This window comes from Chelonia mydas, chromosome 4, assembly GCF_015237465.2.
Source record: "Chelonia mydas isolate rCheMyd1 chromosome 4, rCheMyd1.pri.v2, whole genome shotgun sequence".
NCBI classification, from domain to species: Eukaryota; Metazoa; Chordata; order Testudines; family Cheloniidae; genus Chelonia; species Chelonia mydas.
This window is the reverse complement of record NC_057852.1, coordinates 103,552,660-103,568,207: the sequence shown is the minus strand read 5'-3', so window position 1 is coordinate 103,568,207 and position 15,548 is coordinate 103,552,660. Positions and strand designations below refer to the sequence as shown.

The 15,548-nt window shown below is 40.1% G+C and overlaps 1 long non-coding RNA gene across 1 annotated transcript in view; it reads left to right on the top strand.

Annotated features, from left to right (window-relative positions):
• The window catches only part of LOC122465559, a 29,054-nt gene extending 13,875 nt beyond the window's left edge, over window positions 1-15,179 (top strand). Inside the window, exons 2-3 of the long non-coding RNA XR_006290489.1 lie at window positions 11,784-11,841; window positions 15,148-15,179. This is a non-coding gene — a long non-coding RNA (uncharacterized LOC122465559). The remainder of the gene's footprint in view (window positions 1-11,783; window positions 11,842-15,147) is intronic.
• The last annotated feature ends 369 nt before the right edge of the window (window positions 15,180-15,548 follow it).

Below are 15,548 nucleotides of genomic sequence, written 5' to 3'. Positions count from 1 at the left end.
TTGTTTAACTGTCTATAGCCCATAATTGGCTTTAAAGAAAATTGTGTATGTACTTAAAGGAAATTTTCTTTATGAGCTGGATAATGTGCAAAATATCTTCTGCTTAGATGCCTATCTGGCCCTGAAGAGTTCTGGCTTGCATACACAAGTTCTCCACTGTTTTCTTTTATTAAACAATGGAAAACTAAATAGAGCTTTGCTCATTTCTACGTAAGATATGGGAAAACCATTCTGGGCATGCATAATTTATATTAAATTGTATCCTTAGTTATGAGTTGTATCTTTTGGGACAGTTAAATCATTTGGTACAGATGTATTTTGGTCAAGTTCAATTGCTTTCTTTAAGTGTCTTAATTTATTTTTACTCAAGTCGCATGTTTTGTTTATACAGCTCCTATTGACTACACTACAACACAGGAGAGTATTTTCTTATTATTTTGTTTATGTATTGATTGATTTATAAATGCGTTGTCCTCAAAAGTTATGAAAATTCTTTACTCAATACAGCAGCAATGAACTTCCTGTTTAAACTGAGCTCCTATAGAGCAGTGTTTGTAACTAGAAGACAACAATGTTAAAAAACCCTAAGTAAAGTACCTTTAATAAAAGGACTTTTTAGGCATTCTAGCATTCGAAAGACCTAAACAACTCTGGATCTTAATAAAAGGGTCAGGTTATTTCAAACTGAAAGGATTTACTTAGTTGGCATTAGAAAATAGGCAATGTGCTATTTAGAACATGACATATAACATCAAAATCCTGAATATTTTCTATTATGGTAATCATCATTCAGTGCTGATGTTGCCAAACAGGGTGAATGGTTTTTCTTACAAGTTTACCAATACTGGCAAATGTTCAGTGTACTATAATCTTCTGCTTAAACTTGTCTAGGGAAAAAAATACATCATGAACACCACAAACAAAAAAGCATGAGAAACCCACAGAAACAGCGTCATAAGACATTCAGTTTTATACTAGAGTACAAGCTTGTGATCACTGCACAGTACACCAACAAATTACATTTAAAGTGTTTTTATGGGTGCTTGCTTTTGCAAAGAACACATAGGAAAGACTCTGTGACTGTGCTGAAGGTGGGACATTGTTTGGTCATTGCGTGGAGCATCATATCCCTCTTTTGTCCATCCTTGGAGGGACTGGTGGGACCAGGATTACTATGCTGCTAGCTCTGCCTGGGCTGCTGCTCAGGTGATCAGGAATCCAACAGCCAGCTTCATGAGTCATAGAATCATAGAATATCAGGGTTGGAAGGGACCTCAGGAGGTCATCTAGTCCAACCCCCTGCTCAAAGCAGGACCAATCCCCAATCAAATCATCCCAGTCAAGGCTTTGTCAAGCCTGACCTTAAAAACTTCCAAGGAAGGAGATTCTACCACCTCCCTAGGTAACGCATTCCAGTGTTTCACCACCTTCTTAGTGAAAAAGTTTTTTCCTAATATCCAACCTAAACCTCCCCCACTGCAACTTGAGACCATTACTCCTTGTCCTGTCCTCTTCTACCACTGAGAATAGTCTAGAACCATCCTCTCTGGAACCACCTCTCAGGTAGTTGAAAGCAGCTATCAAATCCCCCCTCATTCTTCTCTTCCGCAGACTAAACAATCCCAGTTCCCTCAGCCTCTCCTCATAAGTCATGTGTTCCAGACCCCTAATCATTTTTGTTGCCCTCTGCTGGACTCTCTCCAATTTATCCACGTCCTTCTTGTAGTGTGGGGCACAAAACTGGACACAGTACTTCAGATGAGGCCTCACCAATGTCGAATAGAGGGGAACGATCACGTCCCTCAATCTGCTCGCTATGCCCCTACTTATACATCCCAAAATGCCATTGGCCTTCTTGGCAACAAGGACACACTGCTGACTCATATCCAGCTTCTCGTCCACTGTAACCCCTAGGTCCTTTTCCGCAGAACTGCTGCCTAGCCATTCGGTCCCTAGTCTGTAGCTGTGCATTGGGTTCTTCCATCCTAAGTGCAGGACCCTGCACTTATCCTTATTGAACCGCATCAGGTTTCTTTTGGCCCAATCCTCCAATTTGTCTAGGTCCCTCTGTATCCTATCCCTGCCCTCCAGCGTATCTACCACTCCTCCCAGTTTAGTATCATCTGCAAATTTGCTGAGAGTGCAATCCACACCATCCTCCAGATCATTTATGAAGATATTGAACAAAACCGGCCCCAGGACCGACCCCTGGGGCACTCCACTTGACACCGGCTGCCAACTAGACATGGAGCCATTGATCACTACCCATTGAGCCCGACAATCTAGCCAACTTTCTACCCACCTTATAGTGCATTCATCCAGCCGATACTTCTTTAACTTGCTGACAAGAATACTGTGGGAGACCGTGTCAAAAGCTTTGCTAAAGTCAAGAAGCAATACATCCACTGCTTTCCCTTCATCCACAGAATCAGTAATCTCATCATAGAAGGCTATTAGATTAGTCAGGCATGACCTACCCTTGGTGAATCCATGCTGACTGTTCCTGATCACTTTCCTCTCGTGTAAGTGCTTCAGGATTGATTCCTTGAGGACCTGCTCCATGATTTTTCCGGGGACTGAGGTGAGGCTGACTGGCCTGTAGTTCCCAGGATCCTCCTTCTTCCCTTTTTTAAAGATTGGCACTACATTAGCCTTTTTCCAGTCATCTGGGAGTTCCCCCGTTCGCCACGAGTTTTCAAAGATAATGGTCAATGGCTCTGCAATCACAGCCGCCAATTCCTTTAGCACTCTCGGATGCAACTCGTCCGGACCCATAGACTTGTGCACGTCCAGCTCATGCATGGAGCTCATTAGAAAGACCATTACTAATGCACTTCCATATGTATAGTATGCTCCTTGCAGAGTCCAGATCTGCGGGAATGAGTGAATATGACAGTCATTGTCTCCTTGCTGAGGTTCTGATATAGAGTGGTGACCTTCTACATTGATCTGTGATGGGCCCCAATGGGTTTCAGATTCTCTCCCAGTCAGAAAGTACCTGATACTGGAGGGTCACTCCATCAGTAGCATTATAGAATATTATGATACTCTTTTGTCCTTGACTACTGATACAGTACTAAGCATATTTCCCGTATACACCATTGTCTCGGGTCACCTTTGTAAATATTCTGTGAGAGATTAACAATATGGGCAGAGGTTAAAGCTTTAATGGCAGAAATCATACTCTGAGTCTAATAGATTTCAATAGAGGTTTTCAAAGTCTAATGCTATTGCAGAAAACCTTTTTCTCCATTGTCTTTCATATCGCACAGTGGAACCGTTCTGGGCAGTTGACAGTCTAATGAACCCTGATTGCTTCTACTCAGAAACAGAGTCAGGTTTTTCATGCTGTGAGGAATGTTCTACTCAAGAAAGAGATTAGTTGGTCTCATAAGCGGTTGCCTGCTTTATTTTTTTTAAGGGACTGGGGGGACTCATGCCGGGAGTGGACAAACACAATTGTCTTTGGTTGAGTTTGGGCTACTTTCATTCACTGAGGTGCTGGGGGAAATCTCGACCTGTGATCTGTGAGTTAGACATGTCAGTCATATCTAGTTAAATCAAGTGGGGAAGGATATATCCAGGAATCCTAGACTTTGTGATTCCAGTTCCAATGATTTGGCTCTGAAAAATGGACTTCTATATGGTATTTTTATTACACTGTCTGAGAAAGCCAGTGAAGTTTCTTAAAAATGTTAGATGGTTAAATGGAAAATACTTGAACAGGAAAAGAACAGCAGTGTCAAAAATTCCTTCTTCCTATTATACCTCCTGTTTCCTAGGAGGCCATTCTGTAGCATGTCTTTAAACAGAAACAGCCCATCACCACAAAAAGAGCCATTTGTCATGTTCACAAGATCAGTGACTCTGGGGAGAATCCTGTGAGACTTCAAGTCCCATTGATGTCAGCAAACATAAGAAAAGTCAAAAACATAATTTCAACCATTCCATGCTACAGTCTCTCTTCCCCATACAGCCCCTATCTTGAGCAGTCATTCTCTGGGGCTCAGACATCATGCTATCTGGAAGGGCTTGCTTATTAACCTAAGTGTATATTCTATAGACATAGCCAAACCCACTTGATATTCTCTGAATATTTCTTCAATGTACTACCCTTCCTTCCCTCCCTCCCTCAGAGTAATCCCTATGGAAAGAAGTATTAGTATTAGACTTTATTATAGTTCTCTTCAGAAGAGTATCAGAGCATCTGTTCTCCCCGGCTTAGTTCAATGTACATCCAAATTTGAAAATACTCAGCTATGTATCGGTAGATGTGACAGGGAAACCAAATTTCTTAGAAAGAAAAGGAGTACTTGTGGCACCTTAGAGACTAACAAATTTATTTGAGCATAAGCTTTCGTGAGCTACAGCTCACTTCATCGGATACATTCAGTGGAAAATACAGTGGGGAGATTTATATACATAGAGAACATGAAACAATGTGTGTTACCATACATACTGTAACAAGAGTGATCACTTAAGGTGAGCTATTACCAGCAGGAGAACCGGGGTGGAGGGAAAACTTTTGTAGTGATAATCAAGGTGGGCCATTTCCAGCAGTTGACAAGAACATCTGAGGAACAGTGGCAGGGGGAGGGGGAAATAAACATGGGGAAATAGTTTTACTTTGTGTAATGACCCATCCACTCCCAGTCTCTATTCAAGCCTAAGTTAATTGTATCCAGTTTGCAAATTAATTCCAATTCAGCAGTCTCTCATTGGAGTCTGTTTTTGAAGCTTTTTTGTTGAAGAATTGCAACTTTTAGGTCTGTAATCAAGTGACCAAAGAGATTGAAGTGTTCTCCGACTGGTTTATGAATGTTATAATTCTTGACGTCTGATTTGTGTCCATTTATTTTTTTACGTAGAGACTGTCCAGTTTGACCAATGTACATGGCAGAGGGCCATTGCTGGCACATGATGGCTTATATCACATTGGTAGATGTGCAGGTGAACGAGCCTCTGATAGTGTGGCTGATGTGATTAGGCCCTATGATGGTGTCCCCTGAATAGATATGTAGACACAGTTGGCAACGGGCTTTGTTGCAAGGATAGGTTCCTGGGTTAGTGGTTCTGTTGTGTGGTGTGTGGTTGCTGGTTAGTATTTGCTTCAGGTTGGGGGGCTGTCTATAAGCAAGGACTGGCCTGTCTCCCAAGATCTGTGAGAGTGATGGGTCATCCTTCAGGATAGGTTGTAGATCCTTGATGATGCTTTGGAGAGGTTTTATTTGGAGGCTGAAGGTGACGGCTAGTGGCGTTCTGTTATTTTCTTTGTTGGGCCTGTCCTGTAGTAGATGACTTCTGGGTACTCTTCTGGGAAGGTTTTGTTCTATAGTCACTACTTCTGACTGCAATCCTGCAAGAGTGAGATATTTTTATATTAAACATATAGTGCAAACTCAGCTACAGGGTATCTTGTCTCCTCCCATCACCTGCCGGTTCCATTTCTTTGTTTTTATCATCATTGTTGCCCACACTCCATGCACAAAACTCTGAAAGGTTTATAGATGCAAAGGCCAAAAGGGACCATTGTGATCATCTAGTCTGACCTCCTGTGCCACACAGGTCATAGAACTTCCCCAAAATAAGGTTTCTACTACATGTTCAACAATGATGGGAGAATTATTTACAAAAGCCAGTCCTTCACTTGGATGCTAGAAGTACCAGCTATACAAAAAGCTATTATTATGAATAAATCCTACAAGTAAAAAGAAAAGGAGTACTTGTGGCACCATAGAGACTGATAAATTTATTTGAGCATAAACTTTCATGAGCTACAGCTCCAATGAAGTGAGCTGTAGCTCACGAAAGCTTATGCTCAAATAAATTTGTTAGTCTCTAAGGTGCCACAAGTACTCCTTTTCTTTTTGCGGATACAGACTAACACGGCTGCTACTCTGAAATCCTACAAGTGTACATTTTGGATAGTAATGTGTAAACAAGTCAACCATAACAGAAAGATTAAGTGAAAACTATGGAGGGTATTGAGCATATTACTTTCACCTTGAGTCATAAGTCAAATTTCTATCCACAAAATATTTTTCAGAATCTCTAGAGCATAAAAGGCAAGAGTATGCGGACTTAAAGAACTAGCATTTCTCATCTGGAGACCTGATGAAAAAAAATCTGATTTCCATCATACTTTACTCATGATTTGTCCACATCTGAAGCCAGTAATGATTGCCACTATAGACTTATTAAAGATACCAGGCAAAAACATTTTTCATGTTTACAGGAATGAATCTTCTGTGTCCCCAAAGATGTGTGGCAAAAGCTTGTATATTCCCTACTGCCTGCACTAGGCTGGGTTCTAGCCAGTGCTCTTAGTTGCTCATTGAACATAGTAAAACATTTTTCCCATTATTTACATACATGATTTGATGAAAGTGTACTAGTTTCTGATGGGGAGAAAGTATTGGTTACTAAAGGGCTCTTTAATCTTGTGGAGAAAGGCATAACAAGAAACAATGTCTGGCTGTTAAAACCAGACAAATTCAAATGAGAAATAGGCATAATTTTTGAACAGTGAGGGTGATTAACCAGTGAAACAAAGTACCAAGGGAAGTGGTAGATTCTCCATCTCTTGAAGTCTTCAAAACAGGACTGGATTCCTTTCTGGAAAATATGCATTAGTCAAACAAAAGTTTTGGGGCTAAATACATGAGGGAATTATGAAATTCTATGGCTTGTCTTATACAGACAGTCAAAGCAGATGATCTAGTGTTCTTGTCTAGCCTTAATGTCTATGGATAGATGCACAAACCTTAATCATTCAATTTATTTTCACAGAAATTTCACATCCATGACTAGGTTCTGTCTAATGTAGATTGTAAATTTCTCGGGGCAGGGAGCTGTCATTTTATTTGTCTGTACAGCACCAGGCACAACTTTGGAATTGTACAAATAATTGACAAATATTTAGAATTCCATGATTTGAACATATTAACATTTTATAAGAAGAAATTGAACTTCAGCAATTGATTGAAAGAATGACTTTGATCTTGAAAGGGCACCTAGACAGGCACACGATCTGTTCTCACCACTACTTAGCAAGGGCACCTCCCTGTTCAATTCTGCCTCTTAGGCATAAGTTAGCCTTTACTTTCAAAATAGATTTCCTTTCCAGTCTCCCCTTAAATTTATGGTAGTTCTACTTTAATTCACGGGTGCTGTAGCAAATAGATATGATGAAATATGTGTTTCACTAACTGTAGTGGTATAGATCACTTATTTTTCATGCCAAGAACTTCAAAATCTTCACTGCACACCGCAGCAGCAGTATCATACTATATGATATGACTTGTATCACACTTTGCTGGCTGAGAAGCACTTAATCTAATTGACAGAGGAACAATGTCATTTTTTGCAATGATACATGTGTATGTAACATTTGTTTCAAAGTTCAGTAAATAACTTTGCACTACATTACATCTTCCAGTGCTGAGCTGTTGGCTATTTAGAACCTGAGATATCTCACACTTTAATTGTTAAAACTGAAATCAGCCAACAGAGATGTCTTCTCTGATTATTTTTTGCTGGGCAGAATGTGTGTGCGTAATGACTGTTTTGCACTTGCCTGAAAAAAATATAGGCTTTAAAAATCCAAGGAAACAGTTTCCAACAGTTCTGTCAACACTGAATGAATTTTATCTCTGTTCCATCTATACACTATAATATCTCAAATGTGATGGTTCATCTGTTTTTTTTTTTACGAGTCTATAAGCAAGATCATTGCTGCATAGCTGATTTACTCAGGTGCGGCAAGAAGTGGTGGTAGTTGCTTATAGACAACATTTTTTTTCTTTTGTGACAAATGCCAGAGCATGGAGCTATGGGGAACTGTGCTTCTGAATGTTCCATCTCTCAAGTGATCTTTTTTGGATACATATTAAGAAGAACAATGCAACTTTGATCACTGCTGGTCTAGTATTCTCTGTGACTATTGCAGGGAGCCTATTTACCCATGGTCTTTTTTCCTGCCCTTTTTTTCTTGATTGAAGCTCTTGCTTTGTGGCAGTGGCACCAAAAAAGAAAACAATCATCAGGAAAGAAAGAGCAAAAGTGTCTTATAGGGTTGGAATTTTCAAAGGGGCTGAAAGGAGTTAAGGTCTTCACTCCCATTGCAAATAAATGTGAGCTGGGTGCCTAACTCTCTTAGGCCACATTGACAATACCAGCCTGGATTACTCCATGAGCTCTGGCATGAGTGTATTTGAGGAGCTGGTTGTTGGATCAGGTGAACTCCATCATAAGCAGTAAGCTTACCTAGGGTATTCACTGTAACTCAAGGTGGTACTTTGCAAGATCTCTTTTTCTCCTCCCTCAAACACTTTTTCCAGACAGAAATATATGCATATTAACATTTAAACTAAAGAGTGTTGTGTCACAGCTGGATCAAACTGAAGGAACTGGCATCAAGGAATTGTACAAACTGTAAGTAATACCCATGAGACCCTTACCACTGAGACGAAGTTTCTCAAGGCTCCAACAGGGGTCTTAACTACAGCAGAGAGTGCTTTGCAAGGAACTTTGAAATTCTTGAAAGTAGATCTTGAGTTATATTTAAAACTAGACCTTTTTTTAAAGAATATCAGGGTTAGAAGGGGCCTCAGGAAGTCATCTAGTCCAACTCCTTGCTCAAAGCAGGACCAATCCCCAATTTTTGCCCCAGACCCCTAAATGGCCCCCCTCAAGGATTGAACTCACAACCCAGGGTTTAACAGGCCAATGCTCAAACCACTGAGCTATCCCTCCCCCCAAAGACCTAGTCACAGTAAACAGTTTATTCAACAAATATAGTTCCTTTATATGCCTTGAAATTATCCATAAATAGGCTTAGATTTTTACAAATGTGTTCATTATTTGAATTTAGTTGGTGAATGATTTATGGAAAATCTTCAACGTATGCACTGCTCACAAACTGTGCCCATGGCTTCCTTTCAGAATTGTTATTTGTAGTTAACTGTATATGTTATATGATTTTTCACATAACAGAAGTCCTATGTAATTGTTTCTGCTCCCTGATTGGATGGCTTGTAAATTCACTAGAGATTTCCAGATGACTATGTGAACTCTTCCAGTGTAAGGAGTCATGGAATCACCTAGTTTCATACAAATGTCCATGTGTGACGCTGAGCCAAAGAGGGTTAAGCAACCAGCCTGCTGAATGACCTAAAAGTGATCCTTAAGGTCATAGTAGAAAAATACCGTAATGGTAAACACGGCCATTCCTTGTAGATAGTTGTCAAAGCCATGTTAAATAGACTAGAATACTTGATATGTTGGCATCGTTAGAGGATCAAAAGTAGATACTAGTTGCATTTGTCTGTGTTTACCTCTATCTTGTTAGAAGTTTAACAATGTGTTCTAATAAGCCTGTAGATGCTAAAGTTCTGTTATTGTCTATAATGTTTCATTACTGTATTCTATTGATTCAGAGATTAAAAGTGGGTCTTGTTAGATGGGTCTTGTGGTATAATAATGTTATTGTTTTCATTTCTCTTTGAAATTTATAGGTTCAAATAATATATTGAAACAAACAAGTCATTTCTTAATGAAGAAATCAAAAATGTGTAGCTGAAAAACATTTAAATGGGACATTTCAGCATTGCTGGAACTTTTTTCCTGGTTTACTTCCAAAATGAAATTCCATTGAAATCACCCTGATTTTGTGTTTCCATTTTGAATGAACTCCATATTCCCATGGAATACAGTTCTCTGAGCAGCTCTATTTTCTGTGTGATGAGAGTGAAACAGGGGGATGGAAACATTTTATATGAGTATATCAATACATCCCAAATGTACATTTTGTAGTTATAAAAAATCGAGGACATCATATGAAAAACCTTAGATTGTCCTGATGAAACTAGCACACATAGTCTATTTAGAAACCACAAGGGGGATTTAGGCATTGCAATCCACCTCCTGAATCTTTTGTGAGAGTTTAGACATGTTCACAGCACATCTACTGGATAGGGCCCTGATGGCAACAGGAATGCCTAGTGTGAATCCTGCTAGGGCTTATAAGTAAGTTAAGTGCATGTTGGGGCTGGGTGCATGCCTAGCTGCCAAAATTTAGATGCCTCAGGAACTTTAACAATGAAAATTTAGGCACCTAGACACTTTAGGATTAGGAGGTAGCAGAGCAAGGGTTTTGTGAATGCTAGTGGTCCCTAAATGTTGAACTTAGGCATCCAAAGTGGCAATTAGGTGCCTAAGTCCCCCATGGGAATCCCACCCCGACAGCCTTGAGTCATATTCTGCCTTTGAAGAATTTTAACATTATAAGCAATATATGACAAGCTGATAAATCTTCTTCCCCAACCTTCTTTCAAATTCCTTTTCAACATCCTAATCCATGGATACGAAATGTGAAATAAAGCAATGAGAACCTCTTAGAAGGGCTATCTTCATAGAAATCCCCAGGGTGCCTCCATATATAGAGAAAAAGATTCTCATGTATGGAGATTTTTGTGCATAACTCTCATTAACACTAATGAGACTTACACACATATTTTAAATCCCTGTTCACCAAGCTGAGACTATACTCCTTAAATATTATTGGTAGGACAGTAATTCTTTCTCCTGGTATTTCGCACATGATTCAATTGTTGCATTCCAGGCACTCATTCTCTAGTAAATCCAACCAATAAATATCTCAAATCACTTTGAAAATTTAATATGTATGGTGCATTTTGAAAGTTTTTTCTTTGACAATCATATATTTACAGAGTATTAAGTAAATCAGCAATTAAGTAACATTTCAGTCTAAAAGCAAGTAAGGTAAAACATCTGCACCACACACAAAAAAAATAATAGATAAGAAATCAAAACGAGTGCTGAAGGAAGAGGAGAAAGGACAGTCACTTCTATAACAGGACAAGTAACCATCTTTTCCATATTCAACTTTTTGGCTATGTTCAATGGGCCTCCCCACACAAAAGCAGCCAGAGCAAGGGCTCCCAACACTTGGGCAAAATATTCAGAGGGATGTCAACAATGAGACTCCTCACATCATATCAGGCTCTTCCTGAAGGCCCTGATTGATAAGTCCATCCCTAAAGTTAAGCACATACTTAAATACCTTGTTGAATGGTGGCTCCAGTGACTAAGCTTACCCCTTTGAAGTCAATGGGGGTTTTGTTATTGACCTTACTGGAAGTAGCATCAGCTCCCAAGTGCATGGTACCATGTGCCTTCCACTGGTAGAATCCTCTCTGGGATTCTAGAGCTGGGGCTTCCTCTACTGGCAGGTGTATTAAAGGTTTTGTCTTGCTTTTCTAAATTACCTACAATAAGGATCTAAACAAATGTATTTCCCTCACTTATTGTGGTGCTCAAGAATGCTTCCTGTTTTCTTAATGTCACTGCAAGGAGGCTCACCAGTTAGACTGAGTGAATCCCCTAGGTTTACTCATACAGGACCTGATCCAAAGGTTGTGAATGTAATTAGAGTATTCCTTATGACTAAAATGGGCATTGGATCAAGCCCTGAGTTACAGAGCTCTGAGTCACGGGACACCTTGATATAATAAAAAAGATGAATGATGTCTCTGAATAGCTGGAAAATCCATATATATATGTCTCTGCTTTTGTTGATATTCCTTTAGTAAACATTTTTTCTTTTTCTTTGGGTTTCTCCGTGCCCTTAACACTAAAAGCTCAAGCTTTAAGAATTTGAAAACCTGAATATTTTATCATATACTACAACAGAAGGGGATAAAAACCAAAACGCCACACTTTTAAATCCATATTGTTGAATCGGTCTCATGCTATATTTTCAGATTGATGGAATATGCTCAGGTCATGCAGGTACGCTTGAAGATGAAAGGCATTAATGAGGTAATATTGTATATTGGACCAACTTCTGTTCTGATATCTCTCGTGAGAGAGATAAGCTTTCAAGCTACTCAGAGCTCTTCCTCAGGTCTGGGAAAGGTACTCGGAGTGTGACAGCTATATACAGCATTGAATAGATAGTTTAGCATAAATAGTTAGCATAGGGTGGCCCTCAAACGTTTTACCTCACACTCTTCCTTACCCCATCTGTTCCCCCCCAACCTCACTGGAGCTAGGGCTGGGAGCGGGGCCATGGCTCTGGGAGTGGATGACATGGACAGGGGTAAGGTGGTCAAGGCTGGTGACAGAGCTGGGGGCGGGGGTGGGAGCAGAGCCTCAGACAAGGGCCTTGCCTGGCAGCTGAGCTCCCTGGAGTGGGGTCAGCAGCCGGATCCCTGGGCAGAGGGCCGGCAGCCAGGGCTGGGGCCAGGAGTGGATCTGGGTGGCACTCTCCCTGCCTCCTGTGGGGGCTGTCCCAGGCTCCTGCTATGACCCCCCCCCCCCCAAAAAAATGTTCTTCCGTACTATCCTGGGGGGAGTGACCCACAGTTTGAGGACCTCTGAGTTAGGACATATTCCAAGTGACCATTCAAGGTGAAGTGGCTCATTAACACCCCTGTAGTCATAGGACAAAAAAGGAGGGCTATGGGTTCCAGATTGTTGTAATAAGCAGGAATCCTAGTTTTCTGTGATAAAAAAACCAAAATTCGACATTTTTCTGTCATTAAAATTAAATGCTGAACTTTAGTTTCCCTAGCCACAATATATATAGGTATTAGTTGAATACAATATTTTATTGATATACAGTAGATCCCTATTTATCCAAGCCTACATTATCCAGCTCTTCATATTAACTGAACTACTAGCCACCCGGAACTGGCAGTGGTGGGGCTCGGGCTGAGAGCCTCAGAAGGTGAGGTTCACAGCTAAAACCCCAGCCCCGCTGTGCCTTGAATACTTTGAGATTGGAACTTTGAGTAAAATTTAGGTGATAGCTAATATATGTTTTTATTTTTTTCACAAAATGTAACAAAGATTCTCTGTAAAAATGCAAATTCCGCATTTTCTCATAGCAAATGGATTTCTAGGATCCCTTGTATAAGCCATAAATCCAGTGTTTTTATTAAGATCATGATTTTTGGTGTGTAGGAAATCTGGCCAAAGCACACTTACTGAAGGAAAATGGGGGCACACAGAAATCATCCTCAAACCACTTATCACACAAAGAACCAGCTTCCCCAAGACACAACCTATGTCTTCCATAAACTCCACAACAGTAACAACATCCTTCAGAACACCATTCTGGGCACCATGGATGTCACTTCCGTATACACCAATATCCCTCACAATGATGACATATCTGCCTGCCTCAAATATTTACAAGACAATGGATCCACCCTAAACACATTGCCAAACACATCCATTTCATCCTCGCCCATAAGAATTTTACATTCAACAACACTTTGTGCAAACCATGGGAACAGCCCTGGGTACTAGGATGGCTCCACAATATGCCGGACTCTTCATGGGCCACCTTGAGGAAGATTTCTGGACAAATGCACTACAAAACCATCTGTGATATTTTCATCTTCTGGACAGATGACTTTAAGACCCCCCATACATTTCAACCACTACTTCAACAACCGCCACCAGTCAATCATGCTCTCTCTGGAACACTCTTAAACTAGCACCAACTTCCTGGACACTACAATCAGCTTCAACAATGGAACCCTACAGACAACTATATACAAGAAACCCACAGATCAGCAGGCCTATCTTCATAGATCCAGTAACCATGTCAAATACACCAATAAATCTGTTATCTACAGGCAAGCACCCAGATACCTCAGAACATTCTCTGAGCAGAAAGTCTAGGGTATATACCTTACCACACTCAAAACTGCTTTAATCAAACAAGGACACTCCACCAGAGAAGTAGATCACATCATGGAACAGGCCACCCAAATACCCAAAGAGAACCTGCTTCAATACAGAAATAAACCCCCTCTGACTGCACACCCCTAGTTGTCACTCATCACTCCACATGAGAACCAATATGGGGTATCATCAAACAACCACACCCCATACTCAGTGGGAACCCCATCCTGAAAGAAATCTTTCCTGACACCCCTCTTCTAGCCTTCAAACAGCTCCCCGGGCTCATCATCAGAAACAAGATTCCCAGGGACAAGGACACACCAATTCAAAGCAGCACCAGACCCTGCCAAAACAACAGATGCAAAACCTATAGACATATTTCCACTGCTACAGTGATCAACGTCCTCCACAACACACCTTTCAAGATCCATGAGTCCTATACATGCTTACCACAACATGTAATGTACCTCAGACAGTGCATGAAATGCCCCAATAACAATTATATTGGTGAAACTAGGTATTCACTAGGCTCTTGAATGAACTCACATAGGAAAATGATAAAAGACAAAAATATCATAGCACCTGTGGCTGAACACGTCTCACAAAGGAATCAGTCTTTATCTGACCTATCAGTCCTCATCCTCAAAGAAAACCTGCACAACACTTTTGAAAGACCAGCCTGGGAGCTTAAATTTGCTAGACTCTAGAAATCGTGGTCTTAATAAGGACACTGCATTTATGGCTTATTACAACAATCTGTAACCCTCTAACCCCCCTTTTCTGTTCTATGACTATGGGGGCCACTTCGCCTTGAATAGTCCCTTAGAATATGTATTTACTGCTTATGTTAAACTACTTGTTCGGTTTATATTTAGCTGTGACGCTCTGAGTACCTTTCTCAGACCTGAAGAAGAGCTCTATGTATCTCAGAAGCTTGTCTCTCTCACTAACAATAAAAGATATTACTTCCCCTACCTTGTCTCTCTCATATCCTGGGACTGACACAGCTAAAACACTGCAAACGGAAGTTAATGATGTCATGAATACACTGATGGCATTTACCTCAAAAAGAACTTAGATGACACTATACAATAATCAAGTCTAGTACTGAAGCATTCAGGGCACTCCACCTTTGCTGAATGAAGTCAAAACTCACTAGGCAGTGAACTGAGACTGATACCAACTCATTGTTACTCATTAGTGTGAAAGAAATCCAGAAGAACTAGCACAACAAGCATGTTTTTAGTTTGACAATATGTTATTCAGTTTCTGAATGATGACAGGAATTGCTTTTATGAAGAAAACTGCACAGTAGCAATTGCTTCCCTGATAAGGTTTAATAATCATCCATGACCTTGTACTTTTCTGTAAGTTGGAAACACATTTCTAATTCCATTTCCTTCTCATGTATATTTCTTTGTATCTCTGCAGGTGAAAGATCATCGCACCTCAACTTTAAAAGCAGAGTCTGTTAATTGATCCATTTAGACAACTTACAAAATGTTTTCCATTTATGTATTCACAACGAAAATAATCAAGATGGCAGGGAAATAAATGCTGCTTTTACAGCAGAGCTACAATCTTACAAATGAGTTATTAGTCTCAGTCAAATCAGAGATACACTCAAAGAGGTATTACAAAGCTAAATAGCATAAAATAATAAGCTATTATTATTTGGAAGTTGGAAGTTTTAAAATTATGAGATGCTGAATATGCTGGACAAAAATTTCAAAGGACCTTTTTCTGTTGAGAGTCTGCATTTTCATGTACAGACATACATTTGTACATGCAGATTGGACACAAATTATCCAATTTGTGCATACATTTTTCTT